At 46.0% G+C, this 22,418-nt stretch overlaps 2 long non-coding RNA genes across 2 annotated transcripts; both read right to left on the bottom strand.

Annotated features, from left to right (window-relative positions):
• Positions 1 to 696: 696 nt before the first annotated feature.
• On the bottom strand, positions 697 to 1,724 carry LOC119336371. Its single transcript, XR_005162427.1, has 4 exons — positions 1,398 to 1,724; positions 1,185 to 1,253; positions 901 to 1,029; positions 697 to 813 (listed from the first exon to the last, which is right to left on the bottom strand). It is a non-coding gene; the product is annotated as an uncharacterized LOC119336371 (long non-coding RNA).
• A 241-nt stretch (positions 1,725 to 1,965) lies between these two features.
• On the bottom strand, positions 1,966 to 3,198 carry LOC119335833. The gene is made up of 3 exons (XR_005162075.1): positions 2,885 to 3,198; positions 2,714 to 2,808; positions 1,966 to 2,629 (listed from the first exon to the last, which is right to left on the bottom strand). It is a non-coding gene; the product is annotated as an uncharacterized LOC119335833 (long non-coding RNA).
• Positions 3,199 to 22,418: the final 19,220 nt, after the last annotated feature.

Raw genomic sequence — 22,418 nt, 5'->3', positions numbered from 1 at the left:
CAAATACATGCAAGACCAAAGTAAAGTAGAAAGCTATAAAGAAATTACAGAACCTGAATGACTAAACTGATTTCTCTCGAGGGGTGAGGCTGATTCAGATCTTCCTTCCTGAAAACAAGAAGCTGGTTAGAGGCTGATTAAGTGGTTATCTTCATCATTACCCACAAGTTTGTAGGCCTATGGACAAAAAAGAAATGCTAAATGTGTTCTTGTTCTACTTACAAGAGAAAGCAAGGCTAGAGCAACATTCTTATAGAAATTCTGGCTAAGGTAAGCCATTCATACCTAAAAGATATATGTTTAGAAATTCTGGCTAAGGTAAGCCATTCATACCTAAAAGATATATGTTTCAAGTTGGCAACTATGGTTGCCTCTCATGAGTTAAAAGCCGATGGATAGCCTGAAATGACATGAGCAACTTAAAATGTGAGTTTCCACAATGTAAATGATGTTTCTATTATTCTTGAAGCAAGAAAAGTAGCTTACGTTATCAGCAGCACCAGCAGTCATATTTACAAAAGAAGATTAAGATGACCTGTGATGTAATAAGCAACATATGAGTGAAATATACTTGGAAATCAGTTTATGATCATAACAACATAGGTAATTATTCTTGTGTGTATATCAAAGTTATCAAGAAATCAATGATTCAGTACAAAATTCATACTCTGAGCATTTTTGAAAGGATAGGAACTTACTGATTCTGTGTATTTGCAACTCCAATAATTCACCTGGTTTGTCGTCTTTGACTTTAGCTATAGGTGAGAAGAACGAATAACAAATAGAAGTTACACAACTGGAAATACCCCACTCCTGCGATGTTCAGGAAAGAGTGAGGAAGAAGAAGGGGCTACATCATTCATGTTAGGAATCTGGTAACAAAGAGGACCAAGGCAGTACCTTCTAGGAAGAACATTTGCTATTTTTGCCCATTTATTCCCATATACCCGATGCGCATTAATCAATGCATGTTCCTCCTCAGTAGTCCAAGCATCTCTCTGTATGTCTGGATTCGGATGATTATGCCACCTAAGATGTTATGTATGAATTCAAAATCAGCTTCATAACCTATCAGCTATTTATGTAACCAGTGTGTTTTTGAATTAGCAAACATTCCCCTGATTGTCTTGCACAAAGGGAAAAAAAATAAGCGAACCATGAAAATAAAACAATCAAAAGAATACCTCTCTTGACATTGCTTGCCTATGCGTCCAGGTAGTGACCTTGCAATGAGACCATTTTGTTCGTCGATACTGCATTTTGAGCACAAATATCAGGTGGCAATAGTTAGTTATGGATACGACACATCTAAAAACAGATTTACCCAGGAGTAGCAAAATTTGGCTAAATAAACGTTTTGACATCAGCATCGCAAAATGTAAAGCACGTAAACATACCTGCGTTGTATGCAAATCTAACCCATCAGTGTCCTTAGCAACACAATAAAGAGCCAATGTGACATGTCCAGATCCAATGTCTGTACCTTAAATACTTAGAAAAGTATTATTCCAGTGACGGGACAACAGTAATATAAAAAAAGAATATGATATCCACATAGGACATAATCACAAAAAAGTTCAGAAAAAAGAATAGTGCTAGGTCTGTTCACATTCACCAAACAACAAAGCAATAATCGTGACATAAAACACAAGTTATACAAGCAGACATTAAGCAAAGCATACAAGCCACACTATCAAACAAATGCAATTTACAAATAGTCACGCGCACACACACACACAGAGTCAAGCCACACGCATATTCACCATCAAGCCACACAGTCATACACACAGTCAAGCCACACAATATTCACCATCAAGCCACACAGTCACACACACAGTCAAGCCACACGCACACAGAGTCAAGCCACACAATATTCACCATCAAGCCACACAGTCACACACACAGTCAAGCCACACGCACACAGAGTCAAGCCACACACACAATCAAGCCACACACACACAAAGTCAAGCCACACACATATTCACCATCAAGTCACACACACACACACACACACACACACACAGAGAGAATGGAGCGCTTGCACACAAGAATAGGGGCACACAGAGAAACCTAATGCACGACCGAAGTAAACTCAAAATGCTATATAGAAATTCCACAACTTGAATGAGTAAACTGATTTCAAGTTGGCAAGAGTGGTTGCCTCTCAATAGTTACAATATTGTGCATGTTACAGCAGCACTAAGAGCTTGCTCAAGAGCATTTTCATCAATCTATTTGAGAAAATACAGAAACGATGTTCCGTCAAGATCTTTGAGAATAAAATATGGAGGCCATATCAGTTCCAAATACGACTTGCTAATAACCACTGCAGTACTTAAACATTAGTATCAAGTAGGGTAATTTACTACATACAGTAAGCAAAACATTGAAATATTTGAAGTGTGTAAAAAAGAAATTAGGCACCACCACACCGGCAAGGCAACAAAGAACCAAACAAGACAGAACATTAAAAAGGAGTAAATTGTAGAAGGGAGAAACAAATCTACAACTGAATGGAGTAAGCCTTACTCATCCCCAATTTGGCGTTGCTCATTTGAGAGATACCATAGTATCGAAGTGTAGCTTCCAAGAATTCACCCTTTAGATCTAAAATTCTCACATAGTAGACCTACAAGAGATATAAGAATGGAACTAAATTTTTGTCCTTAGTTGTAGATAGATAGATTATTAAACTGTTTCTGAACCAAGAAACCTTGTATTGTAAGTTCAGAACTTTCTGGTTGTTGTGTTTGTGACCAAAATCGAGGCTTTGTTGATAAAAGCTTCAGCATTCACTGCATCATCATCCTACAAAATGAAGAACTACATTAGTCCAGCTGACAACGACTAATGCAATGACGACAAAGGCTAAAACAGGACTAACCTCCAAATAGAGTCGTGCAATCAGGACACACTTGGATAATTTGTTTGTGTCATCAAGCATCATGGTTTTCAAGATGATGGTCAGATTTCCCAGACTTAGAAAATCCAATAACATGTAAAGAGAGACAAAAGATGGCTTTTACCTAGTTCCTGAGTGTAAGTCAATGCCACTAAGCATTTGTGCTGCTCTCGACCATTATTGTTCAAATTCATACAGTTCTGCAAGCTTCTCTCTAATCATCACAACCTGCATTTAGATAGCCAGCATGGTTATAGATCAAGAATGTTGCAAGACTTCTCTACATAATAACAACAAGGTCAATCACAAAGTCACTAAAGAATATTTAATGAGATAATTAGTTGGTCGGTTGTAATGTTACTTCCATTACAGATGTGATCCATAGCAACACTTCCTGCAGTATATGGTGAATATTCTCAGTTTATGCGCATCGAAACAGTAAATACGCCACTTTAAAATAACAGGACGTATGTATTTCTTCTTCGTAGCATCATGTGCAAAAGCAAGTCAGTAAATAGCACAGCCACAAGTTCTGCAATTTTTTCATTTATTACGAACAATTTGGTCCAGGAGATCCATTTGTCAAACACAAGTTGAGTATGATGTGGCAGAGAACATCAACTACACATAAAATCAAGTGTACCTGATTAGCCAAGCCATGCAGTGGCCCAGCCAAGCCGTTCAGTGTCCTTAGCAACACAATAAAGAGCAAATGTGACATGTCCAGATCCACATGTTTGTACCTTAAATACTTAGAAAAGCATTAGAATATGAATCCACATAACACACATATCAGAAAAAAGTTTAGAAAATAGAATAGGCAGTTGTCTGCACTAAACAAGTACTGGTCTGTTACCTATGCTCGGGAACTATCAATACCAAGTTAGCATAGATGATTGTCCGTCAAGACAATCACTCCTGCCATATAAACATGTATCTCAAGGAAAATTTGTAAGAGATGTCGTTAATAACTTGAATAAAACACACCATATCAAGTATACTAACATAGAAGTGATATCAATATTTCTACCTTCCACATCAGATATTACAAAACACACCATAGCTAGTATAAAACACACCACGGCCTACATGGTTTGCACCCCTGAACGCATCCCCATATATGGAAAGACAGACATTGGGAACATAAGCAAAGCATGACAAGAAGAACCCAATTGGAAAGAACACTAAACAAGCAACCATCAGAACAAGCATAATGAATCACCCCATCTCTGCTTATAAGATGTGTGATTCAAGAACATAAGAACAACCGTAACAAACATCCATAATGACCAGCGAGCCAAACCAGAGTATCATAAGGGTGCATGTGTTTGAGGTCCGGAAATCGCTGACGAACAACGCAGGGACAAAACCAAGGAACCGATCTGAACGAACACGATAAACTGACCTTGCTTTGGCCTCTCCCCGTCTTCGTAATCCAAATTCAAAACCAAACGGCGAACACGAAACGTAATCGGTCATCGCTCCGCCATGAACACGAAACACAGGATCGTGAGTGTCTCTCAGATAACCTAAGTACACGCAGAAGTGGAATGATCCAACAAACTCAGAATCGACATTAAGTACTCAATGATCCAGAAAAGGGTGTCAGAACCTCAATGGTCAATGATCGCACTATAAGTTAATTGTCACAAAGTCTAGGCAAAGCAAGAAAAGCATTTTCCATTGACTGGACATTAGTAATACAAAAAAAAATGAATATGATATCCACATAAGACATAAGAAAACACGTATATCACAAAAAATTTAAGAAAAAAGAAGCCCACTTCTACACTAAACAAATACTAGGTTATTAATCACAATACCGAGTTGATGCCATAAAATTTAACTTGACAAACAATAATTTCTCAGGCACACTAACTGGGGATTAACAAATGTCAGACAGAACATAAGAGTTGGGCTAGTCAACTGGATCAGGATCATCACAAGAAAACAAGTAGCACATGTCCACGTTATAGGTTCGTTGAAATTGTTGTCGAAAGGAAAGGGGCGTGACAGAAGTTAGCAGCATTGATAAAAAAAACATGTGATGAGCGTGCTTTCACGGATAAATAAATTCTGGAGTTACGCATGCTATGCAATCTAGAATGTAGTCTAAGGGGAACTAACTAGCAGCAGCTCATCTGAACTCCTATGAGTACTTCAATGGAAATAGCAACATCAGGAAGAAAAGAATATGGTTTGCACTCTTGTAAAACTAGTCAAGCAGCAGGTGTTCAACAGTAGCAGCAGTAGGTGTTCGATTAGTCAAGCAGCAGGCCACATGGTTTGCACTCTTGTAAAACTTTTATGCTCGTAACACACAAGCAAAGCATGATAAAAAGAAACAAATAGGAAAGAACATAAACAGTATACACCATCAGAACAAGCGTCTCAAGAACTGACAGAGCACACATACGCCTAGTCGGTACAACACAAGAAGTCAAGAATTAACGGACCCTGGAACTCAAGAATTGACAGAGGGCCAACAAGAACTGACAGAGGGCCAAGAATTGACAGAGTATCACAAGACAGCATGCGTTTGAGTTCTGAAAATCACTAAGAATAACGCAGGTGACGGAACTAGCACGATAAACGAACATCGCTCCCCGTCTCCGGCCGTAATCCAATTCCGAAACCAGACCCGTTCGTTCCTGCAACCGACGCGAACACCAAACCCAGGATTGCTAGTTCGGATAACAAAAGCGCACGCAGAAAGACAGAATTGCTAGTTCGCAAACGAGACGGAGACCCCCGACGAGGCGAGACGGGCCAAGAACACGCGCGCGCATCGGGACAACGGCGAGGGCGTGCGAAATCGAATCAGGCGCGACTCTAAACGGACGACGGCGAAGACGAGCAAAATCGAGCCGGACGCGACCCCAAACGAGCGACGGCGAGGACGAGCAAAACCAAACCGGACGCGACCCCAAACGAGCGACGGCGAGGACGAGCAAAACCGAACCGGGCGCGACCCCAAACGGACGACGGCGAGGACGAACAAAATCGAATCGGGCGTGACTCTAAGCGGACGACGGTGAGGACGAGCAAAATCAAACCAGGCGCGATTCTGAGTTGACGAACCGAGCACGAGCAAAATCAAATCATGCGCGATTCTATCCCTAAACCTAAACGGACGACGAATCGAGGACGAGTGAATCCAAGTCAGACCCGAGGAGATGAGGCGAGAGGCATGACCCGGGTCCCCGGACGAAGAGGGGAGGAGCAGACCGGCCGCGGCCAGAGCGCGGGGAGGGAAGAAAGGGCGCGCCTGGCCGCGGGTGGGCCGCCGGGGAAGTGGCGGCGTCGCCGGCCGGGTCCTTGCCGGAGACGGCTTCGGCGGGCGGTGGAAATCAGTGGGGAGTGGGAGGACGGGAGCTGGATCCGGAACGGGTGGGCGAGACAGGAGGGGTCGGTCGGTCAGCAATGCGGCATGGCACGGAAATATTACCGTTGGGAGCCTCGGATTAGGATCGGGTGCTCGAGCCAGAGGCGGTTGCGTGCAGAGTCGGTCGGTTCGGGCACACGGCCCATCGGTCAAGCAGGCGCACATGAGCGGACCGGCCCATTTGCTCATGTATGGTTGTGTGTTGTGTCTTATCTCTACCTAATAGTAAAGCTTGCCGGGAACGTACGAAGAGAAAATGGGAGAACTCCCCTAGGCAAAAAACCTAGGGTTTCGGCGTTCATCGCCGGAGTCTACCTTAAGCTCCCTGACGTTGTTACCTCCCTGATCCCGGGAGCTCGAGCTGATCAAGGGGGGTCCTGGTGACCCTGCCCGGCCTTGGTTTCTAGGGTTTCGGACCGGAACGAGGGGAGGCGAGATCGGATCTCTAAGGCGATGGCGGAACAAGCAGCTCGCAGGGGAGGCCGGGGAAAGAATCAGCGGAGGATCTGCTTGCCAGGTTAACGCTGCAGGAGGAGGAAGAAGATGAGTTCATATGGGAGGAGGAGCTGCCGGACATGGTGAAACCGGCTAGGTGGCTGGCGATCGCTCGCGTGCATACACCCAAGACTTTTAGCCCTAATGCGCTGTACAATGACATGCGGGTGGCATGGAATCCTGCTAAACAGGTAGTATGGAGGAAGGTGAAAGCCAATCTGTTCACGGCGCAATTCGGGTGTTTAGGTGACTGGAATAAGGCGATGCTAGAGGGGCCGTGGTTGTTTAGGAAGCAGGCAGTGATCATGGAGGAATATGATGGGTTCAGAAACCCTGATACTTTTGCGCTGAATAAACTCTCTGTATGGGCACAGATTCACCGTTTGCCGGACAAGTTTTTGATTGAGCCGGCTGTGAAGGGGCTGGCATCAAGGATTGGTGAGGTAGAGGAAGTGCAACTGAAGTTACCAGCGGGTTTCTTTGGAGAATTTGTGAGGGTTAAAGTAAAGATAGACATCAATGCCAAGATCAAGCGTTTTGTTACTACAAAGAAGGGAGAAGAGAGCTTCAAGTACCAAGTAAAATATGAAAAGCTTCCAACTTTTTGCTATAATTGCGGTGAGTTCGGTCATTGGCATGAGGAATGTGGAGATGGGGTGCATGACGAGACGACCTTTCAGTGGGGGGATTTCATCTTTGCTGACAATGTCCGCGGCAAATCCGCTGGGAGAGGATATACACCGCAGCGAGGAGGGGGAAGACAAGGAGTAGGGGGCAGAGGAAGAGGCCGGGAACCTTACAACCCGAATCAGAGTTGGCGTTTTAACGCGCGGCCGCAGCATCAGCATGAGGCGCAGGAGAAGGAGCCGACAGAGGAGAATCCAGACGGGAATGATAGCTCACGGGAAGGGGATTTAAAGGGCCTCCCTCCTGGTTTGACAGGGACCATAGTGTCATCCAACAAACGTAATTCTGTTGAAAATGTGGCGAGCGGTTCAGAGGCATCGCTAGATGGAGGTGGACACGGGGAACGCATGGAGCTGATAGTTCGTGATACTATGGTTTTGCCCCTCCCACCTGTTTATGTATCGCCTAGGAAGGAACGGAAGAGGCCAAAGAAGGCGGGTATGGCAGAAGAAACACTCGAGGAGGAGGTCGATGCGGGGATTTCAACCACAAATGCAACAATGGCTGGCTCCGGAGAGGAGCGCCGCCGAGCGCAATGAGTATCTTAAGTTGGAACTGTCGCGGCGCGGGCAACGCCGCGACAGTAAGAGAGCTTCATGACTTAGCGAGGAATTTTTCCCCTACCCTGTTATGTATTGTTGAAACACAGATTGATAGATCTAGGGTAGAAAGCTTAGCAGGAGCCATTGGTTAGGATAATGGCTATGCGGTTAGCAGTCAAGGTAGAAGTGGCGGCTTAGGTATTTTCTGGAATAATCCAATAAAGATCGAAATTCTTGTTTACTCGGTGTATCATATTGATTGCTCTGTGGAGGAACCAGGTAGTGAACCATGGAGAATGACGTTGTTTTATGGAGAAGCAAGAACACACTTGAGGCACCAAACATGGGATGTTATGAAGGGGATAAGCACTTTGAGCGAGCTCCCGTGGGTTTGCATAGGTGACTTCAACGAAGTTTTACGTCCGGATGAACAAGTGGGAGTGGGAGAAAGGAGTAATGCTCAAATACAGGGTTTTTGAGACGCTGTTGATGTTTGCATGTTGATGGACATGGGCTATCAAGGCCATTTTTGGACTTATGAGAAGAAGGTGGCTGGAGGAACCTACACGCGAGTAAGGCTTGACCGAGCGGTTGCCACAGCAGATTGGAATGAGATGTTTCCTCAAGTATACCTGAACCACTTAACGGCATCGACATCTGATCATTGCCCGATTTTGCTGGAATTTCGAGGGAGAGAACGCCCGCACCATAAAAAGGAGTTCAAGTACGAAGTAATGTGGGAAACTCATGAGACATGGTCGGAGACCATTATGTCCACGTGGACAGAAGGTGGAGCGACGGGTACTATCGAAGAGCTCAGCAGGAAGCTCAAAAGGATCTCTGAGAATTTGGAAGTATGGAACAGGAACACTTTTGGCTCAGTTAGAAAAGAGATAAAAAGTTTGAAAAGTGAACTGGAAAGGCTGCGAGCTGATCCTGCGAGGACTGCACCCTCGCACATAGAGTTGAAGATCAACGAGAAGCTAATAGAAATGTATCACAGGGAGGAGCTCATGTGGAGACAGCGTTCAAGATTAAAATGGCTCTCGGCTGGGGACCGCAATACCCGATTCTTTCATCTCAGAGCAAGTCAGCGAAGGAAGAGGAACATGATAAAAGCACTCGCCAACTCCCTGGGAGTCATGACAGAGGACCCTGCAGAACTAAGATCGCTGGTCCGGGACTTCTATTTCACGCTGTACACGTCCGAAGGGGTAGATGGCATGGAGGATGTGCTATCCAAAGTTCCTGTCAAAGTCACAAACGACATGAACGAGATGCTCTTGGCGCCATATATGAAGGAAGAGGTAAAAAAGGCTCTGTTCCAAATGTTCTCTACCAAGGCGCCGGGACCGGATGGGTTCCCAGCGCATTTTTACCAGAGGCACTGGGATATTTGCGGAGATGAGGTGACGAAGGCAGTCTTGAGAATTATCAAAGGGGAAGAGGGGGCTAGATGTGTCAACGACACTGTGCTAGTTCTCATACCCAAGGTTCTGAACCCAACACAACTCTCTCAATTCCGTCCCATTAGTCTTTGCAATGTAATCTATAAAATTGCCTCCAAGGTTGTCTCTAACAGACTAAAGATAGTCCTCCCTGATATAATATCCGAGGAACAGTCTGCATTTGTTCCAGGAAGGCTAATCACAGATAACATTATTTGTGCATATGAGTGTTTACACTTTATAAAGAGGAGCAGGGCTAAATCCAATAGTTTCTGTGCGTTGAAGTTGGACATGATGAAAGCCTACGACAGATTAGAGTGGCCGTATCTCCGTGCCATGATGGAGAGATTGGGCTTTGCACAAAGTTGGGTTCAAATAGTGATGAATATGGTACAATCAGTATCCTTCTCAGTTCTTTTCAATGGTGAGAAACTAGAACATTTCACACTCACAAGAGGCATCCGACAGGGAGATCCTATCTCCCCTTACCTTTTCTTGATTGCAGCAGAGGGCCTTTCGTGCCTTTTAAAATCAAGTTCTCAGTCGTCAGGTTTGGAAGGGATCAAGGTGGCACCTTCAGCTCCGTCAGTTAACCACCTCCTTTTTGCTGATGATAGCCTATTTCTTTTTAAGTCAAGTGTTGAGGGCGCGACAATGGTTTCAAACCTATTGGATGTGTACTGCAAGGCTTCTGGACATCGGATAAACAATGATAAATCTTCTATCTTTTTCAGCAAAGAGTGTCCCCAAGTGGTAAGGGACAATGTTAAGCTGACCCTAAATGTTCATAATGAGTCTTTGAGTGACAGGTATTTGGGAATGCCAACTGATGTAGGGCAGTCTAAGATGGGTACATCCAAGTACTTAAGAGATAGAGTATGGGAGAAGGTTCGAGGATGGATGGAGAAGTTACTCTCAGCGGCAGGGAAAGAAGTGCTTATAAAATCTGTGGCACAGGCAATCCTAGTGTATTCAATGGCATGCTTCAGATTACCACGGGGATTGTGTGAGAACATCACTTCGATAATCAGACAATTTTGGTGGGGGAGTAAACAAGGTAGAAGAAAACCAGCCTGGGTTGCTTGGGACGTCATGACAAAGCCAAAATACCTAGGTGGCATGGGTTTTAGAGATATTGAGGTTTTCAATCTTGCTCTACTCGCTCGGCAGGCGTGGAGGCTCATCGATGACCCTACATCGCTTAGTGCAAAATTGCTTAAAGCTGCTTACTACCCAGTAAGCAGTTTCATGGATGCGGAGTTGGGTAACCACCCTTTGCAAATATGGTGGGCGGTGATTGATGGTAGAGAGGTTTTGAAACAGGGCATCATTTGAAGAGTTGGAAATGGGGCGTCAATAGATATTTGGAACACCAACTGGATTCCAAGAACCGGCCCCATGAGACCAATTACTTCCATCTCAGTCAATCCCCCAAGGCTAGTGTTAGAGCTGATTGACTCCACATCCGCTTCTTGGAGAGAGGATCTGATCCGGGGTACTTTCTTACCGTTTGACGTGGACTCAATTTTGGCGATTCCCTTGTGCACAAGATCTATGGATGACTTTTGGGCATGGTCCGGTGAAAGGAATGGAAAATTCACGGTGAGATCAGCGTACAGGATGGTGATGAACACAAAGCATCATCGTGAGAATTGGTTGGAGGGATCTGCTGGAGTTTCAGACATTAACACACAGAGCAATGAGTGGACAAATCTATGGCATATCAAGGTGCCTTCGAAGCTGAAGGTGTTTTTGTGGAGACTAGCTCAACACTCGATCCCGTCGATGGATGTTCTGCACCGCCGCAACATGTCTACCACCCGATGTTGCGCCCTTTGCGGCTGTGACGATTCATGGAAACATGCCCTATTGGAGTGCACTACGTCGAGATGCATATGGTCTCTGTCCGATCCCAGTCTTGTGGAGCATATGACCCAGAAAATGGAAAGGAATGCAAGGAACTGGATCTTCGCAATGCATGAAGTACTTTCACAGGAGGAGTTTGTGATCATGGTGGTAACACTATGGGCGGTCTGGAAAGCTAGGAGAAAGGCTATATATGAGGACATTTTTGAGAACCCTCAATCCACTCATCACTTTATCGAGGCCTATATAAATGATCTTCGGTCAATGCAGGAAGATAGAAGTAGAGCAAGGCCGGTGGAGGGAGGAGCACGGCCGAGGACAACACAGTGGATTCATCCACCCGAGACAATGTGCAAGATCAACGTAGATGGTGCAGTTTCTAAGAACCAGAAGAGGGGAGCTGCAGCGGCAATATGCAGAGACCACACTGGAAATTTTCTGGGGGCTTCGGCAATACTTGTGAGGGGTGTTTACGACCCACCGACACGAGAAGCTCTTGTATCCGGGAGGCTCTAGCCCTAGCCGAAGATCTGAATTTGCAGAGTCTACACGTTGCATCAGATTGCAAAGTAGTGATCGAGGACATGAAGGAGCAACACCCGGCAGGTTATGGCGCAATTCTACATGAAATATCAGACATTGCGAATGGTTTCGTAAAGTGCAATTTTGTTCATGAGTATAGGAGCTCGAACTTCGAGTCTCACAATCTAGCGAAGCATGCTTTAAAGCTAGCGGTGGGCCGCCATGTTTGGTTAGGACACCCCGGTAATCTTGTTTTTGTCCATGTAAACATTATTTCAGGATAAATAAAGCTTCACGTGATTGTCTCAAAAAAAAGTAAAGCTTGCCTAACTTGCTCAAAAAAAAAGCTTGCCTAAAAACACCCCAATAATAAAGCAGCTAGCGCTTCTGGTCTTCTGTCTAGAAAAATACCCCCAAAAGTTGCTATAAATTACCAACTATGCCACCTGTAAGAAAGTCGTTGCCGTGCTTTGTATTTTATGGAGGCGATACCAACATAAAACACAGGCTCATAGGCACCACAGTGGCTAACGCGTCGCTCTACTAACCAGTAGACCAGGGTTTGATCCCCAGGTTCCACAATTTTTCCATCCCTTTTTCATGCATGTCCTTCCCCACATATGCTTTCATGGGCCGGCCCATAAGAGCTTGACTCCGCTGTTCTTTTTCAATTTGTTTTGTCGTTGTCTTTGATGTCTCAAAAAAAATTCATTTTGTCTTTGTTCCTTCTTTAAACTAATTCGGAATTTTCAAAGTTGCGAGTTTTCAATATTTTTTGAGAAATCATAAAATGTATGTGATTCAAAAAGTGTTTAGGAAATCATAAAATTTTCGCGGATTCAAAAAATGTTGTGGTTTTGCAAAACTATTCGCAAATTATAAAAAAAATCATGATTTGGAAAAAATGGTCGGGAAATAAAATCATGTTTATTATTTTGAAAAAAATGATCATGTATTTGAAACATATTCGGGAATCTGAAGAAAAAAATGTCAATGAAATTTTAGAAATTTTCAAAGAAATAAAAAATGGAGTACTTTTTTCTCAATTTTTTAAAAAGTTCGTTGATTCAAAAATGTTTGTTAAGTAAAAAAATGTTAATGAATCAAAAAGATTTTCATGCATTTCAAAAAAAGTTAATGAATCAAAAAGATTTTCATGCATTTCAAAAAATGTTCGTGATTTTTTGGGGAAAATCCAATTTTTTGATAAAAATGTTTGTCGATTTGAAAAAATGTTCACCGATTCAAAAGTCTTTATGTCTAGGATTTGATTAGTTTTACGGAAGTCTTTATATGTCTAGGCATTGGGAGCAGTTCATGGTCGATGAGATTTGTTTCAAAGTTTTAAACATTCCCTTGCGCAACATAATGACAAGTGTGGTGTGCGCTCATATATGTCACGGTATTGAGTCATACTTATTGGCTAGCGCATAATTTTTTAGCTCCCGTTGCAACACACGGGCATATTTGCTAGTCTAGTGTCAAAAACGCTTTTATATTATGGGACGGAGGGAGTATGTTGGTGCAAAAAGACATTCACAGTGTTTTCATTTTGTTAGTATCAACTTATGGTCGAGCTTGTTTCAAAAAGAACTTAAGGTCCAACTAATTGGCAAGTTAGAATAGCCAGGATATGTGTCCGAATTGACTGTGTTTGAGGTGATTTCCGGTGATAGTCCCACGACCGGTGTGGTGCGCTCCGCGTTGATCCCCTCCCTCTTGCAATTTGATCCTTCATCTATCTTCCAGCTCCACCGCTACTCTCCCTTCTCTCACATTGGTTTCTTTTCCTCTAGTGTTGTTTCTGGTGGCTGAGGTACGATTTCTCAAGTTCTAGTGTTGAGGGAGGGGCATTGAAGTAACATACAAAAATGATGGTACTTTTGTGTCTATACAAGCAAACTCATTATGTTGGGGAGGCTCCTGGCCCATGTTGGCCTCCCCATGCCTCTGCCACTGGTTGTTTTTCCTTGGCAATCCTCTATTCCTCATCTCTCTTGAGCATTCTCTCAATCCATGGCCTCCTTAGTTGCTTTGTATTCCAACAAGAACCACACTTGAGCATGTGCATTGACTACCAACACCTGAACAAGGCATGACACTACAAAAAAATACACTTCTGTGATGATACGTATTTGTCACAGTAGGTCACGTTTTCTGTCATGCATGTACATCCATGACGCTTTTATGACAGAATCAAGACAGTCATACCTATGCGGTCGTGGAAGTGTTCCATGACATTACCAAAATTATCATCACGAAACTGTCCACTTCCATGACGATAAATCGCGCGTCATAGAAGTGCTTTCGTCAAGGGTGACCGACACGTGGCATACACCGTAATGGGACGCCATTAAGCTATCAGGTCCGGTATTGGATCCGATAACCCGCTAACAGCCACGACCAATGGGGATTTTTCACGTGTAAAATTCTCATTGGCCGGAGGAAACACGTGTTGCCTCACCGTTGGGACAGATGTCATCCACTCATTGGACAGGAGCCGCCTATGATACGTCCACACGTGGTATGGCCTAACAGAGGCCCATTCCGATGAAAAGGCCGGGCCTGTCAAAATAAGCGGGCCGGCCCATTAGCGGCCTACTTGAGTCAGGCCCATTTACAAGTATGGCCCATACAAGTTACACTGAATCGGCCCATCAAAGGCCCATTCTAGATTCTACAATTTCTAGCCCATCGTCAGTTTAAGCCCATTAACGGCCCGCTACGTTTTTGGGCCCAATTGCGCCCCGAGCTTCTTTCGGACTGTTAGCAGCCCATCGTCAGTTCCAGCCCGTTAACAGCCCAGAATGTCTTTCGACCTTTTCTCAGCCCATTCTGCAGTTGGGCCAATTCTAGCCCGCTGTGACTTTAGGCCTGTCCTCGGCCCATTCGGTAAATAGGCCAACTCTTAGCCCATTTTGTCCGTCGGCCTGTTAACGGCCCGCACAACAGTTGGGCCTTTTACTTTAGGTCCACTAGGGGCCCATGTTCCACAGGGCAAAGGTCCATTAGGGGGCCATGTTCCGCAAGGCATCATTTCAGCCCAACGCGACTTTCGGCCTGTTAAAAGCCTAGTTTGCAAATTGGGCCTCCTCTGGCCCATAAAACTTTCGGCCTCTTACTGGCCCGTAATGTAAAAGGGCCAAGACAAAATTGACATTTATTTCGGCCTGCTAAAGGCCCGTGGGCCATTTCCATTTATACGGCCCTGTCGAGCTTTAGGCCTGTTGACGGCCTGCTAAGAGCCGTTGTTATGGTGGGCCACATCATTTGGGATCCACTTAGTATTATTTTGACCAGCCCAATTAAGGCCTGCTTTGACTACACATGTTTGTTCGTTTGTATGGCGTCTAGGAAATGTTTGGGCATGTTGGCCCCCGTTCCAATGATATAGCATATTCAACAAATATCCTACTCTATATTATCGCCTCTAAAAAACATACACTATTCAATAAAAGACTAAGGCATAGAAACGTAGAATAATCCTACACTATACAATAAAGAAATTACAGCCAAATATACCCATGGGGCATTATAGTTTGGCACCAGTGATAATAAAGCATACACAAACAACAAATTACATACACTGGACAAATAAAGCTCATACATCATGGACACGCATCAACAGAACTTACCATTTTAACTACAATCTCTTCAGAAAATAGGATTGGCCAGATTCAGATAGCACAAATTTCAGTCTGCAAAATCTCCAATTCCTTCATGGTTACTGTCGGTGTCAAAACCGGCGGATCTCGGGTAGGGGGTCCCAATATGTGTGTCTAAGGCTAATGGTAATAGGACGCAAGGGACACAATGTATTACCCAGGTTCGGGCCCTGTCGATGGAGGTAAAACCCTACTTCCTGCTTGATTGATATTGATGATATGAGTGTTACAAGAGTTGATCTACCACGAGATCGTAGAGGCTAAACCCTAGAAGCTAGCCTATGATGATTATGATTCTGTCTCTAAGGACTAAACCCTCCGGTTTATATAGACACCGGAGGGGGCTAGGGTTTACATGGAGTCGGTTACAAAGAAGGAAATATAATATCCAGATCGCCAAGTTTATCTTCCACGCAAAGGAGAGTCCCATCCGGACATGGGACAAAGTCTTGAGTCTTGTATCTTCACGGTCCAATAATCTGGCCAAAGTATATAGTCCGGCTGTCCGGATACCCCCTAATCCAGGACTCCCTCAGTAGCCCCTTAACCAGGCTTCAATGACGATGAGTCCGGTGCGCAGTTTTGTCTTCGGCATTGCAAGGCGGGTTCCATCTCTAAATACTCCAAAGTACCTGTTGTAACAAACGGTGTCCGGCTTCCCATCAATGTTGTACTCCTCGGCTTCCGTGCTTCAATAATGACCATCTCCGCGTGTTGAGTGAATACAAGGAGCCGAGGCATTTTTGCATTTCCCCCCTGATCCAGCAAGCAAAATCCGTCTATTTGAAGGGACGGGGATTGTCAGATCCAAGCTCCACCTTCTTCCCTTGAGCGAGCATCCGACAGAGCGTGCCCAGAAAAAATCATTCCAGCATGGCCGGTCATCACAGCTCCTCTCGCTCCCGTAGCTCTAGGCCAGGTGATTGGGAAGAATGTTCTGTTCCTCAAAATCGCTTAATAGAGCTGCAGACCCAGGGTTTTCTTCCACCGGCGTTCATGGTCCCCGTCCGAGCCGGACTAGCCACCTATAATGGCAGGGAGCAAGCAGAGAGATCTCCTAATCCATCCCCGGGGGAGCGAATATGCCTCATCCCGCATCTGCTAAGAGGCGTCGGGTTTCCAGTCCACCCATTCCTTCGCGAGCTCCTGGAGGTCTACGGCCTCCACTTGCATAACTTCACCCCTGCCTCCGTGCTGCACATAGCACAATACGTCGCCCTCTGTGAACTATTTCGGGGCTGCGAGGCTCACTTTGGGTTATGGAAGAAGTTGTTCTGCCTCGTCCCTCGCAACCAGGGGAATCCATATGTCAAGTGGGCGGAGCCGAAGTATGGCGCGTCGCCGAGACCGGATATCTATCCGGTACTCCCAAGAAGTCACCGGAGAACTGGCCCTCGGAGTGGTTTTATGTCGATGACGTTCCCCTTCCGGATCCGGTCCGGACAGGTCTCCCTGAGTTCAGTAATGCTCCGCCGAAGGCACGCCGAAGTTGGTGCCCTCGGGGCCCCCAAGAGGAGGATAACAGATAAATACATTTCTTGATGAGCAGGATAAAGTTACTGGCCAAATCAGGGCTGACAATAGTTGAGGTTATGGCAATATGCATAATGCGGGGAGTGCAGCCACTTCAGTATCGGGGGAAGCCCATGTGGCACTACAACGGGGAAGACGATGCCACCCGTTGTGGTCGTAAGGGTCCGGACTCTGCCATTGCTCTGGCGAGGATATTGTCCGATCTGTATAAAGGAGGAGAAGAAGAATTCCTTCATATTAAACCGCGGGATGGGTTTTCTATGTACAACCCCCCGAGCTGGGTAAGTCGTCACTCTTTCCCCCGCTTCATTCATTCTGGCGTCCTTCATCAAGATTATTTACCTCAATATTTCTGAGCAGGAACTGAGGAGGGTCGTAGAAGGATTCTCCAGCCCCTCCCCATAGCCAGAGGACCCCAGAAGGGCCTTCGATCCAGGACTCGAAGAAGACCCGGATATTACTGTGGAGCTCGTCAACGGGACCTTTTATCAGGTGAGCTGCGATGGCACTTCAGTGGCTATTATCGCCGACTATCCCGGGCTGCTACCTGCATCACGTTTAAGCAGAGCCAAAAAACCCTATCCTCTAAAGAGGAATCCTTTCTGATGCCGTGCCTTATGCATGAAATATCATATTTTTGTAGAGACGACAGTCGGAACGCGGCGCCGAGCCCCTGGGGGCTCGTCGGCAAAGGGCGTCCGGATTGGGCAGGTTTAAGAGGAAGGCGGTTAGGGCCGAAACGCTGCTACAAAGGTATGGTAAAAACCTGCTCTGTGATTATTGTGTTTGAAATGTGACAACGTCCTTTGTGTTTTGATAGAAAGAGGAGTAGCCGAACTATATCCGGAGATCCTGCCAATCACGCCTCCACCAGCCGGACTCCAGGACCGGCTTCGAGGGAGGAAGTGGACGCGGGGCCGATGCCGATTTGTCCTCCGACAGAGGATGCAGATATGCTCTCCGCCATGAATTCCAAAGTAGAGAGTGCCATGAATCACCGGCGCCGACGGGCCGTACTTCGCAACAACATCTTTTCCAAAGAGGCATTTAATGCTTTCAATTCGGGAGACGCATACATCCGAGCTGCTCAAGGTGGGCTTGCCCGTGCCACGGAACAGTAAGCCAAAGATATAAGGGTAAGAAAATTTGATAAGCATGTATAGCAGTAGCCCCTGAGACTTGAAACGGTTGGAACAACTATTTTAAGGATCAATTTATGCATAGCTCCTTGTAGATAAGAATGCCCAATTGTCTCGAGAGCTGGAGGAGTGCAAGACCCAGCTGAGGGCCATGGTTGCCAAGCTAGAGGAATCCCAGAAGGCATCATTTGGTAACATTTGTCTCAATTATATGGAAATGTGCCAGTTAGCAAGTGGCTTGTATGATAAGTCTAACAGAAAATTCTGCACACAATCCCCGGGTGAATCCGGAGGTCGCAAGAGGTGACGAGTCATATCTCCAAAGGCAGCTAAAAGCTAGCGAGCGTATTCTTACGCAAGTTAGGCAGGAGAAGAACAATCTTCAAGATGCCAATGTACGGCTAGGCGTCGAATTAGGAGATGTTCGTGCTCAGATGGCGGACTCCGTGAAGGAGAACAGAAGGCTTCGTCGCGGCATTTATGGTAAGTGCCTAGACGAACTGTAGTACAGCTCGTCGAGGAAGCATATTGAAAGAATTTATATCTGTACATATGTTGACGGGCCACCCTGAAGAGGAGATGCCCGCGTCTGCAAGCGATTTGCTGCAAGACCTCTCACAGCTGCACGAGCGAGCTCGGTAGGTGATGCAAGGTATTGCCCAGGCCTTGTGGCCATCCACCTTCCTGCCAAAAGGCATGGGGGAGCTCGTGGATATGCTCCAAGGAGCATGGTGGCGCTTCCGATTGTGGAAGATGTCAGCCTGCCGACAAGGTGCAAGAGAAGCCTGGGCTATGGTGAAGACGCGCTACACCAAGCTTGACCCGAACCATATGGCCGAAGTCAGACCGACAGGGCCAGATGGGCAAGAAATTCCCGTGAGTCTGGTGTATGACCAGGTAGCGTTAGCCACAAAGTATTCCCAATAGGATTGTAAGCTAGATAGCTTGTTGGACGGTATAGAGGAAGAATATAGTCAGTCCAAGTGACTATGTAAAGCAATGGACATATGTAGTCCCTAGCCGGATTAAAATCATTTATCATGGCGGACCTTTTCGCTTCAGCCCCCAGATCCGACAGTCCAAGGTGTATCCGAATACCCGCTCAGTTATTCAGAACCGGGGTATGCGTGGAAACCAGGCGTAGGGGTCATAAGTGCTTGAACAGACAAGTACCCAACTAGTTATGTTATATTACATGGATAGTAAGAAACATCTTCCAGGGAGAATAGTTCTGTTAGGGGTTCCTTTCACTGGGTGTGCATGCATCGATGTACATGTCCGGACTACGAACACAGACGCAGGATAAAAAACTTCTGGGGGTTCACGCTGTGATAAACGAAAAAAGAACATCTTTTGTTCACCGACCGAATATTCCCTTAAGAACGCTAGCTTTCGGCTTCAGCCAGTATGAGGTACACATCCGGCTGAACCGGCAGTAACAATCGCAGAGGTGCTCCCCTTATGCCCTAGTCGAATTAACGGGAACGTAGGGCATAAACACAAGAGCCAGGCAACCAAGCATGGCCACATCTTAAGTCATATGGATGCATATAATGGTGAAGAAAAGGCACATATGGAAAAAGAACGCATATGTGATCAGCAAGAAGCCTTGAAAGCAATTATATTTAGCTTCCGTATAGGAAGCCCCTAGGTATGGCTTACACACATAGTGCGGTAGGAGTGAACCGAACATCCGCACTGTATTGAGTAATTTGTGTGAAGAATGAAAAATAACGAGAGAGGAAAAAGGGGACGAACATAATGAAAAAGGAGTGGTAAGGAGACGAACACTAAGCTCGGCGCTAGGTGTAGAATCTCCGGAGTCTTGCCACGTTCCATGGGTTCGGCTCGAGTCTGTTATCGGATGCATTACGTAGGCGGTACGCTCCTCCGGTGAGAACTTTGTCAATAACGAAGGGACCCTCCCACTTACGTTTGAGCTTGTCCTTCTTCTTCTCCGGTAGGCGTAGAACGAGTTTGCCAATATTATAAGTTTTGGCCCGCACTTCTCTGCTTTGGTACCATCGAGCCTGCTGCTGATAGAATGCAGAACAGGCTTTTGCGACGTCATGCTCCTCCTCCAAGGAATCTAAGTTGTCATGTCAGTCTAGCTCGGCTTCCTTCTTCGTACATGCGTACGCGAGGCGAATCATGTATTATGTCGTAGGGTAGTACTGCTTCTGCACCGTATACCATAAAAATGGTGTGTATCCGGTGGTGCGATTCGGCGTGGTCTGCAACCCCCAGAGTACGGAGTCGAGCTCCTCGACCCAGTGCGTGTCCGATTCTGTCAAGGACCGCACTAGTCTGGGTTTGATGCCGCTCATGATGAGACCGTTTGCACGTTCGACCTGGCTATTTGTTTGGGGATGGTAGATGGAGGCGTAATTGAGCTTAATGCCCATGTTGCCGCACCAAGTTTTCACTTCATCGGCTGTGAAGTCTGAGCCATTGTCAGTGATGATGTTGTGGGGGATGCCGTATCGATGTACAACTCCGGATATGAAGTCTATCACTGGTCCGGATTCGGCCGTTTTGACTGGTTTGGCCCGTGTCTGCGGTGGGGGAAGTCAGGACTACGCCTGCCCCCAATCCGGCCAACATTTTAGAGCCATCGAAGTGCATGATCCAGTTAGAGTATGCGCCATACTCTTTAGGGAGTTCGGCTTCTGTCCATTCGGCGACGAAGTCAGCCAATACTTGCGATTTAATGGCCGACCGTGGTTTGTATGTTATGTCGAACGGAAGGAGCTCGATGGCCCATTTAGCAATCCGGCCTGTAGTGTCGCGGTTATTTATTATGTCATTGAGTGGTACTTCGGAGGCCACCGTGATCGAACACTCTTGGAAGTAGTGTCATAGCTTCTGGGATGCCATGAAGACCGCGTATGCTATCTTTTGATAGTGTGGGTATCGGGATTTGCATGGGTGAGGACCATGGATATGTAATATACCGGCTTCTGGAGCGGGAAGTTGTATCCGTTAGCCTCTCGTTCGATGACGAGCACTGCGCTTACAACTTGATGTGTTGCAGCTATGTACAATAGCATAGGTTCACCGGTATTTGGCGCTGTTAGGACTAGATTACTGGCCAATAAGGTCTTTATTTCGTCCAGTCCGACCGCGGCGGCATCCATCCACACGAAGTGTTCGGTGCGCCGAACAAGGCGGTAAAGAGGTAATGCCTTTTCTCCTAATCAGGAGATAAAGCGGCTTAGGGCAGCCACGCATCCAGCTAGTTTTTGGATATGCTTGAGGTCTGTTGGGATAGCCAACTGCGACAGAGCTCGGATTTTTGCCGGATTCGCTTCAATTCCTCTATTGGAAACAATGAAGCCGAGCAGCTTCTCGGAGGGCACGCCGAAAACACAGTTTTCCGGGTTTAGCTTGATGTCGTATGTCCGGAGGTTATCGAACGTAAGCCTCAAGTCGTCTATTAGGGTTTCGACGAGTCTTGTTTTTATGACCACGTCATCCACATATGCCTCCACTGTTTTTACTATTTGCTTTTCCAGGCATGTTTGAATCATGCGTTGATAGGTTGCGCCGGCATTTTTGAGCCCGAAAGGCATGGTGTTGAAGCAGAAAGGACCATGTGACGTTATGAAGGCCGTTGCCGCTTGGTCGGACTCTGTCATCTTTATTTGATGGTATCCGGAGTATGCGTCGAGTAAACACAGTGAGTCGTGTCCTGCGGTGGCGTCGATTATTTGGTCGATGCGAGGGAAGGGGAAGGGATCCTTGGGGCAAACCTTGTTGAGGTCTTTGAAGTCGACGCATAGGCGCCAGGATTTGTCCTTCTTTGGTACCATTACCAGATTTACCAGCCAATCCGGATGTTTGATATCTCTGATGAATCCGGCCTCAAGTAGGTTGGCTAGCTCTTCTCCCATGGCTTGCCGTTTAGGCTCTGAGAAGCGCCTAAGAGTCTGTTTGACTAGCTTGTATCCTTTCAGTATGTTGAGGCTGTGTTCGGCCAGCTCGCGTGGGATGCCCGACATGTCTGAAGGATGCCAGGCGAAAATGTCCCAATTCTCGCATAGGAATTCGCGTAGTGCGGCGTCCATTGTGGGGCTCAACTGTCTCCCGATGGAGGCTGTCTTCGTGGGGTTCGTTGGGTGGACCTATAATTTAACTATCTCGTCTGCGGGTTTAAATGATGTGGACTTGGGTCATTTGTCGAGTATCACGTTGTCCCTGTCCACTATGGTGCGCAGCGTTCACTACAAAAAAA

Source organism: Triticum dicoccoides, chromosome 7B (assembly GCF_002162155.2).
Source record: "Triticum dicoccoides isolate Atlit2015 ecotype Zavitan chromosome 7B, WEW_v2.0, whole genome shotgun sequence".
NCBI lineage: Eukaryota > Viridiplantae > Streptophyta > Magnoliopsida > Poales > Poaceae > Triticum > Triticum dicoccoides.
This window is presented reverse-complemented; position numbering and strand designations above follow the sequence as displayed.